The following is a 6,542-nucleotide window of genomic DNA, read 5'->3' as shown; positions in this document are numbered from 1 at the left end:
GAGTCTGCAAGGGGGGAGAAAGTGGAAAAGGAAGGGATGGGCCTAGAGGGGGGGAAGGGCACAGAGAGGGGGGCGGTGGTTGTAAAGGAACTGCGGATGTCTGTGACCTTCTCATCAAAAAAATCAGCAAAGTCATCTGCAGCAAAGGAGGACTGAGGTGGAGGAGGCGGTGTGTTGAGGAGAGAGGAGAAAATAGAGAACAGTTTCTGGGGGTTAGAAGTGGAGTTCTGAGTTTCTGAGTTTGTGTTTGATAGTATTTTTTGATCGTATTTCGGACATTGGTCCGAAGCTTCAAAATGTTTTAGTGAAGCGCCGAAGAATGGGAGTCAGAGGCGGAGTATCCAGGTTAATTGTTTTCTTTACTATGGAACTTGTCAGTTAACAGGAAGAGCAACCTGGTTAGAACAAACATGCAATCATGTATATATCAACCTGGTTCCGCACCTTATTACAGTCTGTGCGGAACACTTATCACACACACACAAGGTTCCGTAGGTGAATTATGTCACGTCACTACACAAGCCCCCCAGAATTCACCCATAGTCAAAATCCCCTCGTCGGGGAGGAACTATGAGCCGACCACGCCGGGTGTGTGACACAGGATGTGCGGAGGGAAGCGCAGCAGGTAAGGCTGTGCCGTCCCCTGGATCCGTAGACGAGGGCGTGTCCGGGGTCGCAACCACAGGAGGGCGGCCTCGGCGTGGGGCTCGGCCCAACTCCAACGGCCGGGAAACGTCCATGTGGGCGGGTTTGACCCTATCGATGGAGATAGTGTCCGCCCTACCATCCAAGTCCACTACCAAGCTCTTTTCTCCGTGCTGCAGAACTCTGAACGGTCCGTCATACGGAGGGCGTAATGGTCCACGGTGTGCATCATGACGCACGAAAACGAACTCCGCGGAGCGTAGGTCGCGGGGCACCTGGAATGTAGGGGTGCCGTGTTGCGACGTGGGAATGGGTGTGAACCCCTTAGCAGTATCGAGCAGAGAGGAGCGTTGCCTGGCCGCTGACCAGGGGACAGTGGTCTCCGGAATGAAATCCCCGGGGACCCGCAGAGTCTGCCCGTAGACAAGCTCGGCTGACGAGGCTTGTAGGTCCTCTTTAGGGGCGCTCCTGGGGCCTAGCATGACCCACGGGAGCTTATCCACCCAGTTGCCGTCCGTTAAGCCAGCCCGCAGAGCTGCCTTCATGGAGCGATGGAATCTTTCACACAAGCCATTAGCTTGGGGGTGGTAGGCGGTGGTGCGATGCAGTTTAACTCCCAGACCCTCCGCAACCGCGGTCCAAAGCTCTGAGGTGAACTGCGTGCCACGATCGGAGGAGAGGTCAGACGGGGTTCCGAACCTCGCAACCCACGTGCCGATGAAAGCGCGGCTCACGTCGGAAGCTGACGTCGAGGAGAGGGGAACGGCCTCGGGCCAACGGGTCGTCCTGTCCACCATCGTGAGGAGGTAGGTGAAACCTTGAGAAGAGGGCAGTGGTCCCACAAGGTCGACGTTAACGTGATCAAATCTCCGCTCGGGAACCGTGAAAGGCTCGAAAGGGGCTTTAGTGTGCTGGTGCACTTTGGCGCGTTGACAGGCCACACACTCGTCAACCCACTGTTTCACATCTTTCTTAAGACCTTGCCACACGAACTTCTGAGAGACTAATCTTACGGATGGCTTCCTGCCGGGGTGGGAAAGGTTGTGCACCGCCTTGAAAACAGCTCGTCTCCAGCTTGTAGGGACCAAAGGACGAGGTTGGCCGGTGGAGGTGTCGCACAACACATGTGCGTCTGAGTCGCCGACCTTGACACTTTCAAGGCGTAATCCAGTATCTGTAGACTTAAGGGCTTGTAATCCAACGTCAGAAACCTGATCCGCTGCCATGCGGAGGTAATCGAGGCCCAGCTGAACAGTCTCGACTACTGCCCTGGAGAGGCAGTCCGCGACCAAGTTGGTCTTGCCAGCGATGTGTTGGATGTCCGTGGTGTACTCAGAAATGTACGAAAGCTGTCGTTGCTGGCGGGCGGACCATGGCTCTGCCACCTTGGACATGGCGAATGTGAGTGGTTTGTGATCCACGAATGCCGTAAACTTACGACCTTCCACCACGAACCGGAAGTGGCGGACCGCCAACCAAAGGGCCAGGAGCTCTCTATCGAAAGCGCTGTATTTGCGCTCCCTGGGGGTCAACTGCCGGCTGAAAAAGGCGAGTGGCTGCCAAGCACCATTAACCCACTGTTCATGCACAGTTCCAACGGCGTAGTCCGATGCATCGGTAGTGATGGCGACAGGGGCTTTGAGTGACGGGTGAGCCAACATAGCAGCCTGGCTCAGGGCTGCCTTGGTGGCATGGAAAGCGGCCTCTCTCTCGGCCGTCCAGTCAATGGCCTGGTTGGGGGACTTCCCTTTTAAGCCTTCATATAATGGATGCATGGTATGGGCCGCCTGGCGGATGAAACGGTGATAAAACGTCACCATCCCCAGAAACTCTCGGAGCGCCCGGGCTGTGGGAGGCCGTGGGAAAGCGGAGACGGCCTTCACCTTGGCTGGGAGGGGGGCTGCCCCATCTTTGTCGATGATATGTCCGAGGAAACGGATGGAGGATAACCCGAACAGACACTTCGTCGGGTTGATGATCAAACCGTGTTGGCTGAGTCTCGTGAAAAGCTCCCGGAGATGCAGCATGTGCTCCTCTTCTGAGGTGCTGCCGACGAGGATGTCGTCCAAGTAGACGAAAATGAAAGGCATGTCTCTGAGCACTGAATCCATCAGCCGCTGAAAGGATTGAGCTGCATTTTTAAGTCCGAACGGCATACGTAGGAATTCGAACAAACCAAAAGGTGTGATCACCGCTGTTTTGGGGACGTCTGAAGGACGCACTGGGACTTGGTGGTATCCACGCACCAAATCGACTTTGGAGAAAACGCGCTTCCCAGCCAAGTGCGCTGAGAAGTCCTGAATGTGGGGGACTGGATAACGGTCAGGAGTGGTAGCATCATTGAGGCGGCGGTAGTCACCGCATGGTCGCCACCCACCGTCGGGTTTTGGGACGATGTGGAGGGGCGAGGCCCAGGGGCTGTCCGAGCGGCGAATGATGCCTAGGCGCTCCATGTTGGTAAACTCAGCTTTAGCGACCGCTAACCTCTCCGGGTTGAGCCGCCGGGCTCTAGCATAGACAGGTGGTCCTTCAGTAACCACGTGGTGCTCCACTCCGTGTTTGGCGGTGGCGGCGGAAAAAGTGGGCTGTGTCAGGCTGAGAAACTCGCCGAGCAGGCGCTGATATTTGTCACTTCCTGATAGTGAACCTGAAAGACCGCCGTACGTCGCCTCATCGCGGACACATGCGAAAGAGGAGAATGTCATCGCATCTATCAGGCGGTTATTCTTGACATCTACTAACAGTCCGTGAGCGCACAAGAAATCAGCACCCAGGAGGGGAAAAGAAATGTCCGCTGTGACAAAACGCCATGTAAACCGCTGACCTCCAAAACACAAGTCTACTGTCTTCGTTCCGTAGGTGCGGATAGGAGCGCCATTAGCGGATGACAAGCGCGGGCCATTTTCTCCCCCAGCGGTGTTGCTCACCGTCGCTGGTAGGACGCTCCTCTGAGCGCCGGTGTCGCAGAGGAACTTGCGCCCGGAGAGGGTGTCTCTGATAAACAGCAGTCGGCTTGATACGCCTGCGCTCACAGCCACTAGTGAGCGCAGGCTCCCGCGTTTCCCGCCGACTTGTAACTACACGGGGGGTAGCATCTCCTTGCCTTCGCGCCGAAACGCTTGTGGAGAGAACACATGCCTGTGTCTGTACGGCTATTAGAGGCTCCCTGCTGGCTAGCATATCTCTGGCCGGGGTTTCGTAACTACGTGTCGGGGCCATTATTTCCGGGTCAGACCGCTGTGTTGCTAAAAAAAAACAGTCGGCCTCTTCAGCTAACTTACGGGGATCTGTAATGGTCGTGTTAGCTAACGCCGTCTGTACATGTGGCGGCATGCTCTAAAGGAATATCTCAATGAACAAGAAACATGGTTCCTCCTTACCTAGCCACCCCAGCAGCCTCTCCATGTGGACGGATGGCTTGTCGTCCCCAAGGCTCTTGACTGAGAGCAGACGCCGGGCTCGCTCAGACCGCGACAGTTCGAAAGTCCTGAGGAGGTGAGCCTTAAACGCCGTGTACTTGTCATGTTCAGGAGGGGACGTAATAAATCCAACTGTCCTGGCCGCGGTGGAGCCCGCCTGGGTGTGTGGAAGTGTCCCTGAGCAAGACACCTAACCCCTAAATGCTCTTGTGTGTGAGTGTGAGTTACATCATACCCTCTGATTCTGGAAGTGATTTATGAATATCTGCTCAAAGTTATTATGTTTTAATTTATGCCTGGAACTGAATGTGATAAACTAGCTGAAGTACATGATTACATAGGGACTCTCTGAAATGATATATGAATATCAAAGAACAAAGTAATATATAGTTTCTTCGACATATGCCCGTAATTGAATTTGTTCAAAACAACACGTTTTTAACACACCTCCATGCCTAATGAAGGACTCATTTTGTGTTACTTGCTGCACATTCTGTGTTAAAAAAGTCTCTCTTTGCAACAAATACATTGTATGTTTGTAATACAAAGGTAGTAATTCTGACACACAATGCATAAAAAAGAAAAACACAAAAATAGTTACATGAAAAGCATGTTGGATATTAACACGTGCAAGGTCTGTTTTACAACTCAGAAGCGCACAGATATGCATCAACAAGAACAGAACACACAATTGTGTGTGTATGCTGGCATTGTGCAGAGTCATTGGTTTTCCTAAGCTTGCTCGAAGCCCAACAAATGCAGCGCTGTGATTGGCCAAAGCCCATTAGACACCTGCTTCCAGAGAAGCACATCAGACATCAGACATCTCCCCACCCCACGACACGCCCAATTCTCTCTCAATCTGCAGTAACAGGTTCTTCTGCCTGGGCATATGAGAGGGCTGCTGGTTACTCTCTCTCTCTGTCTCTCTCTCTCTGTTTCTCTCCTTCCCTCTCTCTCAATCTGCAGTAGTAGTAGCAGCAGCAGCAGCAGTAGCAGCAGTAACAGGAGTAGTAGTAGCAGCAGCAGTAGTAGTAGCAGTAGTAGCAGCAGCAGTAGTAGTAGCAGTAGCAGTAGTAGCAGCAGAGGTAGTAGCAGTAGCAGTAGTAGTAGTAGCAGCAGCAGTAGCAGTAGTAGCAGCAGTAGTAGCAGTAGTAGTAGTAGCAGTAGTAGCAGCAGCAGCAGCAGTAGAAGTAGTAGCAGCAGTAGCAGTAGCAGTAGTAGTAGTAGTAGCAGCAGTAACAGGCTCTTCTTCCTGGCAGTGCTGTCTGCAGTGCTTTGATGTACACGCCCCTTCTAGCAAGTATAACACAGCAGGAATAGGATATTTTATCTAAATTATTATTGACAACAATATGCAATATTTCAAATATACGATACCCTCTGATACCTATGATATTCATTGTAAATGTCTATAATACTACTGCATATGCAATGTTAAAATGAAAGACTTTAAGTTTTTTACCTCTAAAGGAAATGATATATGAATATATGCTGAAAGTTCTTACTTTATATCTCCATGGAATTGAATGTTACGTTTCATGTTTGTCATGTCATGTTTTATGTTTAGTTATTGTCTTGGTTATGTTATTGTCATGTCACGTATTATGTCAGTCTAGTATCACCACGTTTTTAGGTTTCATGTCATGTTGTGTTTAATGTTTAGTTATTGTTACGATTTAATTGTTAGTCTTGCCATGTCATGTTATATAGTTTATTGTCATTGTTTTGCAAACTTGTTATGTCACAATTTATGTTCCATGTTATGTCTTTCTGCAAACCTTACATTCCTGCTTTCTCTCTCTCCCTTTCTGTCACTCACACCCTAATTGTTTCAATTTCCCTTGTCTATTTACTAACCTACTAATGCTAGATCAGGATTGGGTAATACTAACATTCTAATCCTGTGTTCATGTTACCTTACGTTTCTTGTGCATGTCATTTACTAATTTACTAATGCTAGGGCAGGATAGGTTTATTACTAACGATTACTAATTACCTTGTTAACTTGTCAATCCTCCACACCTGATTTCCATTCTCTTGCTGCTCTCAAACTAATTGTCTACACCTGTCTACACCTGCATATAAGCTCTGTTTCATGTCAGGTCTGTGTGAAATTGTTTGCCTCCTGTCAGTGCAGTGCACTACCTGTTATAATCCAAGCCTGTTATTGACCATTGTTTGTTTATTTATTTCTGTTTTGTTGACCATCGCCTGCCTATACCACGATTTTGCCTGCTGTTTTTGTACTTTTGCCCTGCGGAGTAGACTTCGGTCTTGACTCTTGCGCCGTCATCGACCCTGAGCCTGCCTACCGCCCGCCTGCAATTCTGCCCCGCTGACAGCTTTCCTGGCGACCGGACTTCTTGCATGGTGTACCGATTATGATACTGCCTTCTCCCTCGGTACTGTGCTTTGGTTTTCTGGCTGGATATTACGTGTATGAACATTGCTTGTTTGACTACGCTCTCTGGATAT

Source organism: Conger conger, chromosome 13, assembly GCF_963514075.1.
Source record: "Conger conger chromosome 13, fConCon1.1, whole genome shotgun sequence".
Lineage (NCBI taxonomy): Eukaryota > Metazoa > Chordata > Actinopteri > Anguilliformes > Congridae > Conger > Conger conger.
The sequence above is the reverse complement of the archived record's forward strand: the minus strand, read 5'-3'. Positions refer to the sequence as shown.